A 20,627-nucleotide genomic window follows, 5' to 3' on the forward strand; every position below is an offset into this window, starting at 1 on the left:
GGTTTATATATAGAAGGCACAACTGGAGTGCATTCAAACACAATAATAAAGAAAAGACCATGTGTGGGGAAACATTTATGTGCATATGAGTGTGTTCATTTGTCTTCCTGCATGTCTTCTGACTTTGATCACTGACAGCGTACAGAAGGGCCTCATCCTAGCGTGACAATGCATGTTTGTTGTGGTGAAGTGTAATTAAAACAAGCTTGTGTTTTGTGGCCAGTGTTGGCATTGACACAACAGGGTTCGAATCCATCTGGCCAAAGACCTTTGCTTTAATTCATCTCCCCTCTCTGCTTCTTTCTGCACTTCTCTAGGTTCTCTCTCTTTGTGAATAGAAACTTGGACCATCACACTGAGCAGCAAAAGCCCTGATCGCGGATCAGTATTAGAGAGATGAAATAATAATCATGTGTTATCCAGTCAGTAGAGAGCATCAGTACTGGTAGTGCTCCAACCCGGCAAAGGGCTGTTGTTGTTATTCTTTGATCAGACCAGCAGGAATAACAATATATAATTCATAACGCTCAGTCTAGTCTGGGAACACTAGGCACTGCACTTTAATTATTGATCAAACAGAACAGATTTAATATCAATCACTGAAGCATAGGCAGAAGTGAGCAAAGTAGAAGAAATGGAGGGATCTCTCAGGCGCTGCTGTCTAACCCTCTAATGAAAACCAAAAAAAGAAATACTGTACAGTTAATACTGTGGTGGAAGAGTGCAAACAGGAACTCAGGTTTAGCTTGGACACTGATTCACTGAGAATAGAACTCACAGGATACACGGTCTTTGAAGGCTGATACTGATAGTTTGGGAACTGAAGCTGCCAATACTCTGTACGTTCTACAAATCAGTCTATGTTATTCAATGTTTTCCATGAGCGTGATTCCAACAGAGGTGGAAAAGCAGAGGCAGGAGACTTCCCCCCCGAAAACAAACACTACTGCTACAGTTACCACTACTACTGCTATTGTCACCATAGACTTTATAAAGATCGACCACATGGCAGCTCAATCTCCACCTTGTGGCTGGCTGCGGTAAAGGTAAAAAATACCACCTCCTCCATATTAGTTGATGGGACACTGTTCAAACTAAAGAGTCAAAGTACACATGTAGGTAGTTCTTATCACACTGATGTTTTTTCAAGTGGTTATTTTTCTGGTAAGTTTGGTTTTAGTTAGTTATTTGATGCTATACAAATGATATGAAACATCATGATGAGAATGATTCTACTACAGCTACTACTACCACTATTACTGCTACCAATAATACTCCAACAACTACTTGTACTGCAAATGTTACTAATACAGCTATTACTGTACTACTGGTACTATTACAATTACCAGTGGTGCTACATCTACATACTGCAACTCCTACTGTTTCTATTACTACTACAACTTATTACCATCACCACTGCTGGAACCACTGCTGTTACCACTACTATTACTATACTATAACTGCTACTACTAGTACAACTCCTATCCCTTATCTTTGTCTTAACACTACTAGTACTACTACTCCTAATACTGCTGCTGGTATTAATTCTATTATTACAACTTTTGCTGCTATTACTCCTGTTTCTCCTCTAAATATCACTTTTGTTTCAGTAATTTCTGCCACTACAATGTACATACTACACGGCCGACAACCAAGTCAGTTCTTCATTACAAAAATCGGATTGGTAGTATTCATAGATAATAAACATAATGTAAACTTTTCAGTCAATATAATTTCAGTGTATTAACTGTAACAGTGAATTGAGAGGTCAGAAAAGAAAGCAGCAGAAGCAAAAGGCTTTAGTCCAATGTGCTGCTGAAGTGCAGTGGGTCTGTAAGGGGCTTGCAGCTCTAGCAGCTATCGAAAACACACACACACACACACACACACACACACACACACACACACACACACACACACACACACACACACACACACACACACACACACACACACACACACACACACACACACACACACACACACACACACACACACACACCCTCAACATATGTGCAACTTCCTGCCTTTTTCTGTTCGTTATATTTACAGCTCTTGCAGACCACTTTCAACACTGTTGCAAAGTGCAATTAGAAACGGACGGACATGTTCTCACACTCAGACCGAGTGATTGAGTCTGACACACACACACTCATAGGCTACACAGAGACAGAATTTCTTACAGTGTGAAGGGGCCCTTGCCTTCAACTTAGTACAGGAATGCAAGCAGGGAGAGAGAGAGAGAGAGAGAGAGAGAGAGAGAGAGAGAGGGTCGAGTGACTGGGACTTTCCCCAGGATCTCAGCAAAGGGAGGGAGAGAGGAAGCAGACAGTGGGAGCGACAGAGGACAGGAACAAATACAGGAGGAGGGAAAATGGATGGGTTGCCTTGTGTATGGGCTCGTTTCTCTTTCCCACAGTGGAAATGACCCAGTTATTACTTACACACTGTTACTGCCTGAAACAAAAGGAGGTAAAAAACCGTGAGGCATGTATCAGAGAGACCGTGTGACAACTTTCCCTCCGCTGTACTGAAAAGCTGAAGAAGTCGTTGGAAGTTGTGTGGAGCTACAGACATGTGTGTCTGCGTCTGTCTTTCAGTCAAGGTTAATGGTGTGTCCCCAGAGCTTAGTGCAGTTGCCAACGGTGTTCCCATTGATCCCACACACAGCCACCAATGCTGCTCCCCATATGGCACTGCTGAGGGTGTGTGTGCATGTATGATAGGGATCAGTAGCCCTGATTGTGACTCAGTCTGTGGTATGTGTGTTGGTAGGAGTGTGTGTGGTCTTCTTGGCGAGCCAGCTGCTGGCATTCAGGGTTGAATATACGTATGTGTGCATGTGTGTGTGTCTGTCTGTGTGTGTAATAGTAGAAGAAAACCCTCTCTGACATTAGCAAACTTGCCTTGTCATCTTATACCGGTGATAAAAGAACAAGGAATCCTTTCACCCCGGTATGAACATGCGTGCACATTAGTGTGTGTTTAGGTGTGTGCCTTAAAATATGTGTTTGGGTGCATTTTTATGTGTGTGTGTGCATGGATGTATCTCCTGTATGTCCAGGTGTCTTTGAGTATGTGTACAGGTGTGTCTGTCTGTGTGTGCTGATGCCTATACATGTACATGTATGAAATGGATGAAAGTGCATGTGTGTGTGTGTGTGTGTGTGTCTTCTGGCAGGGTGGTCCTCACCTGTGGATTATTACATTACACAGTAGGCCTGTATGCAGTTGCAAAAGGGTGGGCTGCGTTGGGGGAGTCCAAACGACTCAATTTGGGTAGTTAAGATATCAGAGAGAGAGAGTAATTGAAAAAACAAAAAGTGATGGGAAATGCCCTAATCCGGCACAGATTACACTATCTGTGTTTATCATGTTGGACAACTTTAAATGGTTATACATTAACTGATTCACACGGGAATGTGAGGGTCAGCTAGTGCCAGCTCGTGATTCTGGAAGCATGCAATGAGAAGGAGATACTGTGGTGCAGGATGGAGTCCATTCATTCCAATTAAAGCTGATCACCCAGGGTACGCTCCAAACTACTTTCTGGTTTGCCTCCGCATTGTGCAATGCTCATTAGTGTCGTTCCCCGGCTCATACACTTAACATTGAGACATCAGAGACTAAGAAGCGTTTTCTCGACCTTTAGAAAGCTTGAAAATCCACATTACATGGAGTAATAATCAACATTACAGTTTGAATGTCCCTTTTATATGGACTTTACTTACTTTTTAATTGTTTCTTGAAACTGTCGCAGGGGACCCTTATCACCACAAACTCCCTCGACATATTCGTGGTGTGTGACACCGTTTTTTTTACCCCTGAGATATTTCTTTCGTTTTTTGGTTTTTTCATTTCTGCGTCTGTCGCCCCACTTGTTCGCTGTGAAGTCAGCTCTCATATTGGATTCTGTGGACTTTCTGCTGACTTTATACTCGGGGACCAGGCGGAGAAAGTCCGCAGAAGATCCAGAGGATTTCACTTGGACATTTGCATTCACACATACACCTCCTCTGGAGAAACAGCGGAGGATAGCTGCACTATTCCCTCAAACTGCTACGAAGGTCATGATTTAGCTCTACAAAATCAAACACGTTTCAGCTTTTCATAAATAATTACCACAGAAGCCATGAGATAAAATTACTGTTAGAAATAGAAACTACAGAGGCAGCAGAGTGAGATTTGGACTTTCTTTAGTTAAACAGAGAAAACTGACGATCATTATCAGCGTGGTGTGATTTTCCTTTTTCTTGGTGAATATATTTTGGCAGGATTTAATATAGTTTTCTTGATAAAACATGTCAAACTCCGAAATCACGTGGGGTGAGGGGGGGCTTGTCCACCTATAAGAACAGCACAGGGAGTTCTTTGACACTGAAACTGTTACACTGAGGACTGAAAACTATCAATCCAAAAATATCAGCACTGGCCTTCAAGAACACATATCAGTCTAACCCCAGCTGGCGTGTGAGAGAGAAAAAGAGAGAGAGAGACGGCAAACCACATCTTAGCCTGCCAAAAATCACATTTCCCCTCGACAGTATAGCTGGTTTACATTAACTCTCACACATGCATGGCGAGGCCCCGAGTCCACCCATTTCACATTTCATTACCAAGAAAATCTCTAACTGCTATACCAGCCTCTCCCACACAGCAGAAATCTCTAATGTAATTCATCAAGACTCGAGATGAAAAAGAACTGTAAAATGTGGTGGCTAAGTGATGAAGAGATAGCATTGGAGGGAGGGAACCACTATATAATCATCCCCTGGGATTAGGGGCTACAGGAAACTGGAGAATCTGGGGTCAAACATGGCTGCTACATGCGTGATCTATCGCCCAGAGCAGTACAATACCTAACGGTGAGGGAATTGCCACAAGTCACGTCTCTCCTGCTCTAGAACAGTATGTTCACTTAATGAAAGTGGTCCTTTAGTCTTTTAGCGCAACCTCTCTGCAGAAAAACATGTATGTTCTCTCATGCTGTATTAGGAATCTTTCAGGATTTTTTTTTATTTTTGCATAGGGTTAGGGTAAGATCACGTTAAAGCAGCTGCGTTCACCATGTGACCAAATGTAAAGAGCGTGGAGATTCAAACATTATGCTTTCGTGGGATTACTGAACATCCCGTTCCCCACGTACTGTGAGATAACCCTGTTGAGGTCATCAGGGAGGTAACCGCAGATGATATTGCCCGTGGCCTTTGCTGCTTCAATTTTGATCATTTGTTTTTAAACCTGTCTCTAAAGGTTATAGGTAACCCAAGATATAAGATATAACCCCAATTTAAAGCCCCCCCCCTCCTCTGCTAGTGTTGTTACTCTTATTACTTCCGCCAAAGAGATTTTTTTTTTTCGTTGTGTTTGTCTTTTACTTAGCCAGGTGACGCAACAACTACTGGACGGATTACCACGAAACTTGGTGGAAGGATGTGGTATAGGCCAGGAAAGAACCCATTACATTTTGGTGTACATCCGAATGAAAGGGCGGATCCAGCAAGCGGGTAGTGGGGGTGCATGTGTTGGCACACGAATGCCGCTCTCACAGGCAACCGATTGAAAGGTACACAGACTGAAGAGTGAAAGATAACTTCTTGAGTGAGAGAGAGAACCACACTGCATGCTGTCACTTGCGGGTACACGCACAACTGCAGCTGAAACTATGAGGCCCGATTGTCTGTGCGGTGGGTAAAAACTTTATGGATGATAATGTGAAGATAGCACTGCAACACCAAGTTTGAGCTCTCTAATGTTATTATGATAAGTGTAAAACAAAATTTGGTTCACAATGAAACTGTGGAAGGACAAATTAGCATATGGTGGGCTGCCACAGTTTAGATAATGAATGGGAAACGCTACATTGGCACTGCGCGATAGGGCATTAGCCTTGGCGGAGGTATGCTCACTCAGAGGCCCTTGTTACTTCCCTTGATGTTTGACCTTCATTCAGCAGAGTCTGACACCTGAAGGCTGCCTTCTCATTCAACTTTTGAAGGTTGTATGTTTGAGAGTTTAATTGAAATTACGGAGCACAACGGTAAACCAAAAGGAAAGAAAACGTGAAAAAAGATGTTTATACACTTTTTCGCCATGTTGAAAAAAAAAAACTATTGGCAGGAGTTTTAATCAGAAACACTAAAGCCAAACCTAATAGTACAAAAACCAACATAGACCAGTTAATACTGTACTGCTATATTTCAAACAGCACTAAGATGATAAAGGCTCTGTCTCCCTCTCCCGCCCCATATGGATCAGTTTAAAACACACCTTGGTTTGGCCCACTTTCAGAATGTCACAGGACATTTATCTTTATTCCCTTCTTCCTCTCCATACCGTATAGAGGAATGGCTTTTACAGATGTCCTCTCTGTACTCTTAACAGTCTCTCTCTCTCTCTCTCTCTCTCTCTCTCTCCTCTTTCTCTCTCTCTCTCTCTCTCTCTCTCTCTCTCTCTCTCTCTCTCTCTCTCTCTCTCTCTCTCTCTCTCTCTCTCTCTCTCTCTCTCTCTCTCCTCACATGGTTTTCTGCAGAGCGCTGCACTCGGTGCTTGTGTACACTTTCAGACCTTTCCATCTGGAAAATATATTCTTTCACTCGACATGAAGAAGCATGAGAAGGGATGATTCTCATCTTCTCTTTCCTCTGTCTTTCATCTCCTTGTCTTTTTCCTCCTCCTCGAACCAGAGCTGTAGATCAGAGTAATGCAACCAAAACCAGTTTATATTCACCTGATTTAATGTATTAAGTGTGAAATTTATGTTAAGTCTCTTGTTAAATATTTTTCTGTCGGTAATAGGTGGTATATAACGTGTGAAAACATAAATACTTTTGTTACTAAATCTGGAGCATAACGAAAAGTGAAAACTACAATAGTTTCTATCAATGAAAGTCTACTTTTGCCTCAGTCTCCGCCAGCGAGTGGTGACTCAAACGGCAGCAAATTCATCAAAGCTTTTTGTTGAAAGCACCTCTGGCTCACAGCGAGTGATGTGTTTTACACCCACACAAGCACCAAATTGTTGAAAGTACCGAAAGAAATGTTGCTTTCATCACCGGAAAATCAAGTAATATCAGCTGTGTTAAATATATCCACAAACCTTTTTCATTGTAATTGTTTATGAAGTTTCCTCTGACGAAATCCAATCTGGGCAAATGGTCTTGGATCTCATCTCAAGTCTCTTGTTAATTCAACAAAAGCAGTAAGAATCTATATTTCAATAATAACTATCAAATTACTGACAAATGGCTGAATGACTTTGTTTACACCATTAACAGTAATAATTTTTACAGTTGTTTTAGCTCCAGACGACATTTTGGCTAGTCTCTATAAACAGCTATCTGCATATGGATGCTGATAAATTACAAAGTCAATAGCCGATGCATTTCAGACAATGTGCTCCACCTCTTTATCTCTCCACACTGACTTTTTTACCTTCAGGCAACCAGAGCCTGCTCAAACGTGATTGCTTAAATTAGAAACGGATACCAGAAGACATTTGGACATCTTGTCCCTCGACTACAGATTATTACATTACATTATTACATATCATTTGGCTGATGCTTTTATCCAAAGCGACTTACAATAAGTGCATTCAACCATCAGGGTACAAACCCAGAACAGCAAGAATCATGTAAATACAATTAGTCTTCAAAAAAGCCAAACTACAAAGTGATACAGGTAAGTGCAATATATAAGTGCAACTAACTCTTTTCATTTAAATTATTTTTTTTATTGAAACACCAGAGTTGACGATGGTTATTAGACATCATCTTCTTAACCAAGTTGGAAGAGATGTGTCTTTAGCCTGTGGCGGAAGATGTGTAGACTTTCTGCTGTCCTGATGTCAATGGGGAGCTCGTTCCACCATTTGGGAACAAGGACAGCAAACTGTCGTGATTTTGTTGAGTGGTTAGGTTTCCCTCGCGGTGAGGGAGCAGCAAGCCGATTGGCCGATTGGCCGATGCAGAGCAGAGTGGACAGGCTGGGGTGGAGGGTTTAACCATGTCCTGGGTGCAGGCTGGGCCAGATCAGTTCGCAGCACGGTACACAAGTACTAGAGTCTCGGGAGCGGAGGAGTGGTGTAGCTTGTAGGATCCGGCATATTCACATGCAGAATCTGTTTATAGATATTAGAACTACATGTAACACACTCTGGCCTTTATCCACTACATCCCCGCTCGTATCCAACCTGAACACTCTGCTTTTACTTCCAAACACTTTTCGAAGAACGAAAAACAAACAAAAACTCATGCGCCTGTGTCAAGTCTGATACGTTTGCCAATATTCAACCTTGATCAGCGTCTAGACGATCCGTGACACACAAACAAAAACCAGAGTGCCTCTCCTGAGTGCACTGTATCAGATGCAATGACCCCGCCTGCCTCCCGTCTACTTATATAAGGAAAGATTACACAAGCAAAAAAAACACCGCAAGGAGCAGACGAATATAGCTCAGTGGATCTCTGTGTATATTTGATCAAGCGTGTGAGCTACAGTATATGTGGGGGGGAAGCAGTGGAGTGTGTTTGGAAGAAAGGATGTGCATGAATCTATATGTCAGAGACGGGTGGAGGGAGAAAGACAGAGATGGAGGAGAAGGCGGCAGGGGTCTGCTCGCTTTCTCTGTGGTTTGGGGGAAAGAGCCATTTATCATCTCGGCGCGGCTCCAACGTATTAACTGTTTGGGTTGTTGGAAATTTACATTTTATACAATTACTTTGGAAGTGTTGTTTCTGATGAAAGTCGCCGCAGTCAAGTTAATGTGTGGAATTACTGTGAGAACAAAAAAGGGAGCTGGAAGGTACAGGAGACAGGGGAAAAAAAGAGGAGGAGGAGGAGGAGAAGGAGGAAGAGGTGGTGGTGTGGGTTTGACTTAAACAGCAGAAGGACTGCAGGAGCCACTTCCACACTTCAAGGGCTTTAGTGACAGGGAAGCTGCTTTATTCAGCACCGTCAGCAGTTTTGCTTGTGAATGTGTGTGTGTGTATTGAGTGTGTGTGTGTGTGTGTGTACATGTGTGCCTATCCACAGGGAATGAAAACTCCCCATGTTGTTGTTCCACACAGCAAGGACACTTTGCTGCATAGGCGCAAAGGACAAGTACACACACATGGCCACATACTCCTCAGTGCACTGAGGTATCGGTGAGCTGGTATTGCCTTTTCATTAGATTTCAAATATCAGTTTCATTCACCTTTTGCGTAATGAAACGTATTTAATTTAATATTTGATGTGTAATTATTTGATACTTCATTGGCTGTCATTGGAAAGACATTATATTTAATTAATGCACATGACATTTTGATTGGATTGCCCTCAAGTATGCATGAATATGTGTTATTGCTACTCAGTGTTGGTCAAATTTCTTGAAAAACATAATCACCACTTTCTCATTACATATAACTCATTGAAAATTAATTACTCAGCTAATTTTCTAATTACAACAGCATAAGTAATGACTCAAATCTACTTTCGTTACTCAGGGGTCTCGCTTACAGCGTTGCCGAGAAGAGGCCACATGAATGTGTGGCGATTCACAACCCCACAATTTTCTGAAAAGTCAGAGTTCACGAGATGCAACGAGTTGGATATATTTTACTTTTCATCGCTTTTTTTGAGATTTTGTCTTCCTGGTGAAAAAAAAACATCACCTTCTCTTTACTTGACCTCCTGATGAACCAAACTCAAACAAGACGCGAACTACCGTTTATGTCTTTCTTCTGCCTCGGTGCTGCTCGGCAGCAGCTCAGCTAGTGATCGTGGTTGAGTGGAAGCTAACTGCTTCACCTCCAGTCTCTGCACTGAGCTAATGTGACCCACAGCAGTACATGGCTTCAGTTCACACAGAGAGGACATCTATCTACCAATTCCAGAAATCTGTCAGTACGTGGCTCGCATATCTCAAGAACCGTTCATCTATTGACTTCACACGTGGCCTGTGTATTGTTAATGGCCCAAGGAAGTGCAGTGCGATTTGGAAATGTGGTACGTTAAATATTTATAAAACCAGAATGACTGGGCGACCAGCGCTCTGTAGCAGCAGCGACTGGGACTCATTAACGTAAGTGACATTGTCGATCACAACAACAGCGCGGTCACGACAACTGATTCTCCAGTTCAGGGTTCAGTGCACTGAGTCGAGCTTAATCCCGACAGGTCACTGTTACAGTTTCAGAAAGAAAGCAGCAACCAGCGTCACCACAGGCTAAAACAAACAGCCCATTCCTAAACAGGCAGGTATTGAACGGCCACTGCTCTAGTTGACATTACCTCCTCATCAAAGTCCTGGTTAATCAACAAACTAGTTCACCATTAAATATTCAAAATAACTGAACAATATTTGAACCAGCAACTGCAAAAAAAAACCCGACATTCCCCATAGTGTCGGCTGCTGTGAAAATGTTGTTTAATCAGGATTTAATTCGTGGATATCTAGTCCTGTTTGCATTCTTTTGAGTGTGATAACACCCAAATGAATTTGATCCAAACCACATTAGTTTAACCATATTCTAAGCTGTTCAAAGAGACAAACAACCACTAGGAGCAAACCACTCTACGTAGCCTTGGCAGCCCTCACGCTGCGCGCTACTAAACGATAGCTAAGGACCCATAAAAGAACACTTTGTATCGTTCAGGAGGCCGTAATGAGTAAAGAAAGCTGAACGTCAAAACACGCATGAGTCCGGACCACGGTGGCATCGTGGCACCCGGCAGTAAAGTGCAGCCATCCCTGGCTGGCACATAGGACACCCATTCACTCGGAGACAGGGTGTCACACCACATGATTTATGATGGGTAATTATGGTTATGGAGGTGACATCATATCCTACTCGCTGGCTCCTGCATGTATCCATGCTGTGTATATGTGTCTGTGTGTGAATGTGTGTGTGTGTGTGTGCACATGTGTGTTCGGGACTAATTAGTTATGCTGTCTGGATCCAGCAGTGACTGTCTTTGTTTTTCTACAGAACGGAAGACAAGACATGTCACAACAACATATCTCGCTGTTCCTCCAGACAAGCAGCAATGCACACGCACACACACGCGCACACACACACACACTTAACACACTTAACACACTTAACACACAAGCACACGTCATGAGCACATATGGGCCCACAAAAGAGTGCCTCTACCTCGCTTTCTAGCACAAATTTTATTGCTTTGTTCAGTCCAAGAACAGATTTGACTCTTTTTTTTGTTCATGTCAGGAGAAGCAGAGACGAGCCAAAGGTAGCAAGAGAACAGGGTCAATCACTAACATTTCTTGACAGAGCTAACCATCGGTTTACCACGGTCTGAAATTGGCAGCGGTGAGAAGCGTACAATTAGAAATCATTACTCTGCACCTAACTGCTGCTGACAGGCATGGGCACGACAAATGAGAATATGGAAAGATTATAACCCAATTTCTCTCTCTCCTGTACACATCTGCTCATTCACTTGCCAGTTCTAAATAAATGCATTGGTTTAAACTTGATTTGACAAGCCGTCGCTACCTCTTGGATTAGAGACAGAGTTATATATTTACAGGAGGCTTTGCACCGTGAAGTTAAATCCGTCATCAACCTGGAAGGCATTTCTTAACACCTATTTTTCATGTTTTCCTAATATTGACAGAACACTTTTTATGCTGTAAGAGGAGTTTCGAGGCTAAATAGCTCCGGTCCCTCGCTGCCGTTAATGTGCAGGGGTCACTGCGGGATACACAAGACTGGCCTTAATAAGCCAATTTGTGAGGAAACAAAATAATGCAAAAGAAAAAAGGAAAATAGATCAGACCGACTGCCAGTGAGTCACAATAATGAGTGGCATTACCTTTTTTTTTGGCCGTTGAGAGCACTCATTTTCGTATTCATTCAGAGGCATGGCCACAGGGGCCTCATTTGGGAATGGGCTTCAGAAGTCCATATTTGAACTTTAAACTGCTATTAAGAGAGCGGCAGAACATCTAAACAGCCTTCCCCTCTCTGAAAGTCACTGCAGCTCAGTATAAAAGAAAAAACATATCTCTTTGCTTCCTGACCTCGCAAATATTTTAACAAAAGTGACCTTTTGCAGCTCACGCACGGACCAAACTTCCCAAACTCTCCGGCCCTCAGTGGAGTCGTTTTTCAGACGGGGAGAGTTAAACAATGTAGCCACTGGCTTGAATTTTAAAATCACAAGGTCGTATAGGGTGGTTTCTCTCCCAGCTTGTCACATATGGACGCTTGGGTCTGGACCCTTTAGCATCATTTTTCAACACAAGGGAGTGCGACAGACATCCAGTGTTCTGCTCCGCATTGATAGTTGAAACACGAGTCAAGCAGACTATTGTCTTCTGACGAGACCACATTACAGTTTTGAAGTCACACTAAACTTATTCTGTATAACACCTTGTGTGCTGTGAGTGACCGAGCATAATCAAAACAACAATCTCTCCCGAATCTTTTCCTCCCCAATCTTTCTTGAAACTTATCACAAGACAGGACACTGGTGGTGAAACCCCCGATTCAGGTGTGACAGCCTCGTGCTTTGTACACCGCCGTCGACCCCAACTTCCTCCTGCTGAGTCGGCTGCTTTTCGTTAATGTAGTGCTTCGGTCATTCAAAAAATTATGTTAAAATAGAGTCCTGACCAAAGAGTCCCTATGTACCAGTTTGTTATCGCTAATGCATTGTCTGATAAAGAAATAGCATAGACACATAATAAATCAAAAGCTTTTCTTTTTTCAATCCCTATGTTAGAATTAACCATTCAAATAATACAATTACAACATAAATTATAAGAACCAGTCAACTGTACCTGATCTAGTCCGGTCCGTCTCTAAGTGGGATGTGTTCTTCCTGATGGGAGGACCCTCTACTCCCCCGCTCTCCTGCTCCTGCTCTTAGATGCACCACAGAAATGTTATGCTCTCCTCTGCTGCCTGAGCATCAGACTGTGCCTCCTGCAATGCTCCCGTCAAGCTGCGTAATTTGTGGATGGCACAAACGCTGAACAATTACTGGTCCGTGCAACACCTTCCTCGGAAAGGGTGCTCCTAAGGCATCGTGAGGTATAAGCAGGGCAAAGCGCACAATATCACACTTTGTAAGGTAAGTACCCCTAAAACTGATCTTAATGAAATGAAGTTGATCTGATTGTTGTTTTAAAAAAAGATTCATGATCTATGCTTTTTTTTAAGGACTGTGTTGCGTTTGAAATCTGGTGCATTATAAAAAGGTTTTATAGAGTCTCATCATAGGGAAAGAAGAATAACTTAGAGTCGGCGATTGAAACCAGAAGTCGACATGGAGCACAGACTTCTGGAAGAAGCGGCCCCATCATCCCTTATATGAAGGGCTCAATACTGAACTCAATCGAGGCTGTCATATTTTGATAGTCCACCATCATCCCTCAAATAGCATGAGAACATCTCCTAAAGCCCACCAGAGGATTTTCTTCCCGAGGACCCAACATGTAGCTCAGAGCTTCACAACCAGATCTTAGGCTTAGTAATCAAAGGCATCTTCACATCCTCTATTCCTGTCCACCTCTGCTCCATGCCTCGCTGGATTGCTGATCAGTGGGCACCCAGCTGAAGGAGAGGACAAGAGAGATTGTCATCGAGTCTCCCATTGCTGCGTTTCATGGGGAAACTTTCATTAGACAGACAGCGCTGATCCACTGAGAGCAAAACAAACCACAACACCTGAGCAGTTTTTTTCAGGTGTTAGTCTGTCTGCCTCCGTCTGGTCCTGACAGCCATCCAACCACCTCAGGCCCCTATGGAGCTGTAATCCTACTGCTGGAGCTGCTTAGCATATCCTATTTATTAGTAGTCTGTTTCCACATCCGCCTGCCTTCTGCTCAATTGCTCCCCGTATCGGAGTTTATCTGTTCCAGGGTGTTGCTCCTCGCCCATCCTGCAACATGAAGTGTCACAAAAGACACCTCTGCAGAAAAGCCAGCACAAAAGATATCACGTTGTATGATGTCATGTTTTATGTATTTACACTTTTCAAGTACATTTCATTGTAAAATTGTTCCTGTTACGTCTCCTAACTTTTGGTTTGCCCAATTCCCTCAAGGTATTTCTCCACCTCCACTCATGCAAACTTAGTTGTGATACATTACATTTTGGAATAAATTTTTTGCAATTAAATGACATTCAATGAAATTTAAGATGACTAAACCATTTATTATGTACTTAAGATTATACAGCCACTCTATCACTTCGTTTTTTTGGTACTAGGCCATGATAATTTGGCAAAATATATTGAAATATTCATCAATACTGTTACACTATTCAATTCAGTGTAAGGACAGGCACATGTGTACACCAGGCTACACAAGGATTCACATACCATCAGTAACAGTGTTCTCTACAGATGCCCTGATTTGTGCTTTTTTACTATCACAGATTTGTCATCAAATTCAACCTTGATGACTCGGACTTGGACTGAAGGGGCCTCAACTAGGTTTAGTGACTCCACTACACGGCTGTCTTCAGCTAAAGAACGATTGACATCTGGACAAAGACGTGCTGACTGGAGAAGGTGTCGACATCCACATGCTACATCGGATACACAAATCACGTGCAGGTGAAGAGCTTAACCAGGTTCAGGGGCTCGGACTACTCATGTGACAACTGCCTATTACATTCAATGGGGTGAACAGCCAAGCTGGATGTACTGCTGCAGGGGACCGAATGCAAACTGAGGTGTGGGGCTGTGGCTCAGGAGGTAAAGCGGGTCGTCCACTAGTGGTCCATAAGACTAGAAAAGCGCCATACAAATCCAGTCCATTCACAAATCCCACAAGTGTTTGGTATTCAGTTGAACTGTTTGAATTGCATTTGAAACTAGATCTACTTAACAAGTCACACTGTTTCCTTTTTATTGAATTGTTCCTTTTGTAGTCCTTCCATGTTGGCACAGGCTCTGTGAAGCTGAGTGCTGAAACTGTCAGATGTTGTAATGCTTTCGTCACGGTAACAATGACACATTACAAACTGAGCATTTTAATTCAAGCTCAGACCCTGAATCTGGGATCTATAGATCACAAGTGAAAAGCACCACGTCCGGTTCACGTCTTCGGAGATATGATAGCACATAATGACACGTACACAAATCCCCCCTCTTGCAGGTGCAGGGTCAGTGTTACCTTATTCAACAGTTCTTTGTACAGCGATGTGTTCTGAATAAACCAGACTGCACTGTCTGCCACGTAAGCCTTTAGAAATTATGATCCATGCCTCAGGCCTCAGTGTTCTCAGAACATGTCCCTATCTCTTCAAGCAGATTACAGTACAACACCTACCACCGTGACTCAGAAATCCTCTGTCATGATAAACTCGAACATAACGGCACAGTGCTGAACAATGACTTCTCTTTGTGCCGCAGAATGTCTGAATACACGCTGAGAGGCCTGAGACTAGATGTAGGTGGAGTGATACCGTCTCTCATGTCCCACAGTGTTGGTAAACACTTATTGTGCTATACTTGAAACTGTCTGCACTCAGTCTGCACACAGATTCTCTTCTTCTTGCACGACACCAAGATAAACTGTTATGGACACACTGCAAAGAGATTCAGATCCTGACAGAGCATGGGGCTGAATGAACATTTTCACAGGGTGCTATGGGGGGTGAGACGTATAGGGTAAATGTATTTTGTCTTGTAGCTGACGGTGGTCGGTTTGTTTAAGGAAGGCAGGAGAAGCAATTTAGTTTTGTTTTCTGAACTATGATTGATATTTTATCTCAGCTTTCCCTTTCAGAATTAAAGATGAACCCAAAGGAAAATGATGCCTATAGGGTCATAAATAGATCTGCAGGTTTTTCACATGGTTGAATGATTAATCGTTTGCTATTTGAAATACCTTTTCCCAAATTTCCTACAACTCATAGGGTTATTAAAATACCGGTCTAATCCACAAATAAAGTATTCAAAGTATGCCCCACCCATGATATAATTTAACATCAATCTGAGGCGTTCTGCTCAGTTCACTCATACCACGGCTGTAATGTAAAAGGTGTTTGCTCAGCATCTTTCCATTAATAGTGACCAGAATATTCAGTTTTATCAGCATTGTCCTAAGTTTAAAACTGCCTAATCCTTATATAGTTGGTGGATATGTGAAAATCACTATTTAGTTAAGATATCATGGTTGAAGTTGCAGAACAATCTGTTAAACTATTTGTGCTTTGCTTCTTTCAAACACACTGACAAAAGATAATTATTTATCCATATAAAAAAATGGGGGGAAAAACTGATTTGTTTTCTAATTAAAATGATAAACTCAGTAAATATAACTCAATAATTTTAATAATGTTATAGTATTTTAAGATATCTAGGTGACTGTGTGCCTTTTAACTAGCATCTAAGATAAAATTAACAACTTCTGCTTCAGGCTGAAAAAACAACTCTGTTATTAACATACTGATATGTGACGTGAACGATTTGTACTGAAATCACTGACATTTTAAAATGTTTGTTCATTGTTGGTTATTAAAAGGAGCCGGCCATTAAGGAGCCCCAGTCATGTGTTTACAAACGTTTCTGTGCCAGGATTTGTCAATTTGTGTCAGTCCACAGTTTATCTACTGATGGAACTTTAATGGGGGCACATACCCTGTTTATCCTGCCACGAGCCCTGGGGCAAACATGTCCTGCACTATGCTCCCACCCCCCTACACGGCCAGACATCAGTTAACCCTCTGCTAACTGTCCCCTATATCGGTTTGTAAAGTGCAATGTACATCTGGTCACTGAAATCCCCCACCAATCAGATACCGTGGGTTAGACAAACAAACTGTCGTTATTACTCCAGACACGCACACACGCGCGCACGGAGCCGCTGTCCAGCCCTCGCTGTGCTGAAACGCGACACTCGGCGTGCACACTCTCCAAACAGCGTTTAATTGTCGGGAGCCGTTTACAGGACTGAAGTTGGTGCAGCATTTGGCTGCAGCTCATCTCTGACTGGCTGCAGCCGCTGGAGCGTGATCTGGCAGAAGATGCGTTTAGAGTCCAGGATAAGTATCAGATTTCCCACAAAACTGCCTCCACAGCCATTTAATACATCAATAAAGAAAAAAAGACATGCCAATCCTCCTCCTCTGGGGAAACATATTTCCTCAGCAACTTCGGAGTTCATATTGACAGCAATACAAGAAGCAACTTTTGTTACAGGATGAATACAGATGATAGTATTTGTGCATTATCAGCGATAGAGAGGTGATTGCAGCCTACCTCTCCTCCTCCACCTGCTGCTGATCCAATTCCCCCCGAACTTTTACGCGCAATCATCCCAGGTCGCACTCCCTCGTCTTTTGTCTCCACTCCCAACGCTGACACGTGACTCGGGATACAAGTTCAGTTTCACTTCTCAAACTTTTCTCCTCTCTTTTTTTTTAATCTCCACACTTCTGTCCTGGAAACGCTATTTTCCCCCCCCCCAAGCTCGCTGTCTCTTTTTCCTGTTTTAATCGACCCTTGGAAGCTGCACAGACGCGCGCAAATGGCTGCAATCAATGAAAGAAAGTTGGGCTGCGTGCCATGACAGCGGTGTTTGTGTGGTTTCTTTGTGTGTGTGTGTGTGTGTGCGCGCGCCTCATGACTTCTGTGTCCCGCCTTCAACTTCGGGAAAATCACCCCTGCGCTTCTATAGGGCTCCTGCAGGGCTCGTGGTGCGTGTGGGGTGTTCCAAAGTGCTTTTATGTTGACTTAATTGTATTTTTATCTCAACTTGCTGTCGATATTATATTCTATATTATTCCTGTATCATTCCCACAAGGGCTTTCAGTGCATCAGCCCAGCCCTGAGCAGTGCTCTTTCTCGCTTTATGGCCATGTCTATCTTGCATGTTGTCACTGTTATATTCCTGGGGACTCAGGTGTGCCACTTAGTGACAGTGCACATTAAACCCCTAGTGGAAATCGCACACTAATGCTGTTCTATCGTGTCTGTATCACGATGCAGTTGTCTGGATCATGTACATTTTTTTAACTGTACCTCATGCAGACAGATGTGTAACTTCTACAAGAGGCACAGGGAAATAATAATAATTTAAAAAGAATGTTTTTGTTTTTATGACCTCAAAATGAGCCCCCTTCACAAAGTCCTCAGTCACCTGCATGTTTCTACAGTAGCCCAGAAGGGACAAACCCAACACTGGCTATATAGACTGCACTTTGCATGTGGGTTTTTTTTGTCTTTGCTGTTTGTTTTGTTGTGTTTCTCACGGCCAATGTCATATTTATAAAGGAATCGTGTGAAGGCTCACATCCAATGTTCAACTTTACAGCTAGATGTCACCAAAAACTACACACTGGACCTTTAAAAAAATGATGCTATGACGTTATTACTCAGGAGATGTGGATGGTGTAGTGCGAGTGAAATGTTTGTGGCTGCAGGAGTCAACACTTTCCAAACTATCCTAAGAAATATCATGTATATTTTTATCTACCGGATCAATGACTTTGAAAATGTCTTCTTTTTTATTATCAAATAAATCAGTTTTACACTACATGCTAAAAGTCTTTATGTTGGAAATTAATATTCATATATTTATGTTTGTTCAACTCTTTTTGACTTTTATGTGCATTTTGATCGACATTGTGTTGTATTTTATCTTGACCCTGAGTCTGAAAAATTAAAGTCATCATCATCATCAATAGGATTCAATGTGATATAATGAAACATGTGGACCAGATTGGACCTCAGCTTAAATGAATCTATGACGGTTTGCTCCAGTGGTTCCTCATCCCCGGGGGTCAAGCCCCCTCTGAAAGGTCACGAGATAAATCTGGATGATCATGAGGTGATTAATGAGGCAGAAGGAAAAAAAATAAAGTCCTGCGACACAAGTGTATATTATTTTTTTTATTAACTTATGTCTAATAATTCATTTTTGGTCAAACATTGGATCTTTTTTCCTCTGGATATTTAATTAAATGAAATTGTGTGAAAAGCAGAGATGGGGAAATGTGACAAGGGGCACCAACTAGATGCTTTTTTGTGATAGGTCAGAAAAGATGGCCTTTGATTATGAATAATGTGTTGTGTTTTATAAATTGATCATATGTTTTTGGTTGTGTGTAATAATCTACTAAAAGCTGAAAGCGGTGACTGAAAGGTAAGCCACTGTTTAGTGTCTTTAGTCATCACCTGGCTCCTGAGAGAGCCAGAGTGTGTTCACCTTCTGGTCTGTTGGCATGTTGATGTCTGAATGCTGCTGCTACCTAGTTTGTGTTCTTTATTCTTTATTCACAAGTTTTATTTAGATGAATTGGCCAGACTGTGCAAAAGAATTGCCCTCCTGGGATTAATAAAGTTGTCTGAATCTGAATAATCGCCATCTGAAAGCTGTCAGATAAATCTATTCTATAGTGAACATGCATATTTATGTCTAAAATGTATAGTGGAGTCTTAGACAGTAGAAATAGTGTACACGCCAGCTGTCTAAACGCATGTGTGCTTACACTCATGTCTTAAAGTGGGTCAGTGTGTGAGCGTGTGGATGAGAAGAGAAACAATATCTGCTTATCTTCAAATATCCATCAGATCCTGGGGACAAAACAGGGACACCTTAAACACACCTCACGCACGACTGCAGGCTTATTGCAGACATGTGGGTGCTGGCGTCTCGGCATCGGCATGGGTGTGTGTAATGACCATGCCTTATCTTTCTCATTACCCCGGCCTGACATGTCAGAGGAAAGCTGGAGACGACACTGCTCTCCTGACAGAGAGAAAGAGAGAGAGATGGAAATAATTACCAATGTCTCTTGTGGAATAGGGCGTAAATTGATACACACTAAATACTGTACCTAAGGGGTCTCTCTCTTTTTTCTGTCTCCCCCTCTCCCTACCTCCCTCCCTTTCTCATCAGATGTACGAGACAAATGAATGCATCCAGAAGGAATTAATTGGATTTGGGAGCAGTCTCCTGCTCGATCCACCAGGACAGACAAACACCTCCCTCTGCACCCTCGCCTCCCTCCCTCACTCCCTCCCTCCCTTTGGCACACACACCCCCACCCACAGCCAGACACACTCCCCCTCCTCCTCCTTTATTCCAGTCATGCCTTGCAGAAACGTCTGACACCCCTGCACCCCTCAAACCCCACCCTGACGGATCAGTCTGTGTCCTCGCTCTCGCTCTCTCTCTCTCTCACACACACACACACACACACACACACACACACACACACACACACACACACACACACACACACACACACACACACACACACACACACACACACACAGTGGCACGCCGCTCCCAAGTGGATTGCGCCCTCTCTCTTGGATACAGTGTTTCCATGGCAGCCACGTTTTCTGCACGTGTACAATCAGATGGAGTAAGAGAGGGAGAAAGAGACCACTCCTATCGATTCACAATCTGCAGCTGCACTACGGCAAACACATGCACACACACGCACACGTTCATATTTACATGCACAAACAGAGTGTAACATCACAACGTGAGATTAGAGTTTTTGATTAAGGCTCAGTTGTGGAATGTGATAATGAAGGCTCACCTTATGTTGAGCCTGCTTGCACCTTTGAAAAGGCTGCTTCAATATGTGGGACTGCTCCAGTTGTCTCTTCACTGAAAACACAACTGTTGGGGAACTAGTGGATGCTACGTT

At 42.7% G+C, this 20,627-nt stretch overlaps 1 protein-coding gene across 2 annotated transcripts in view; it reads right to left on the reverse strand.

The window, feature by feature from the left end:
* The window catches only part of nrsn1l (neurensin 1-like), a 110,450-nt gene extending 92,915 nt beyond the window's left edge, over positions 1-17,535 (reverse strand). The window contains exon 1 of one of the 2 annotated variants that reach the window (XM_035182830.2): positions 17,224-17,535. The gene's annotated coding sequence lies outside the window, so the exon portion shown is untranslated. The remainder of the gene's footprint in view (positions 1-17,223) is intronic. The other variant, XM_047344213.1, reaches the window with a different exon arrangement.
* Between the last annotated feature and the right edge of the window lie 3,092 nt (positions 17,536-20,627).

Source organism: Hippoglossus stenolepis, chromosome 17 (assembly GCF_022539355.2).
Source record: "Hippoglossus stenolepis isolate QCI-W04-F060 chromosome 17, HSTE1.2, whole genome shotgun sequence".
NCBI lineage: Eukaryota > Metazoa > Chordata > Actinopteri > Pleuronectiformes > Pleuronectidae > Hippoglossus > Hippoglossus stenolepis.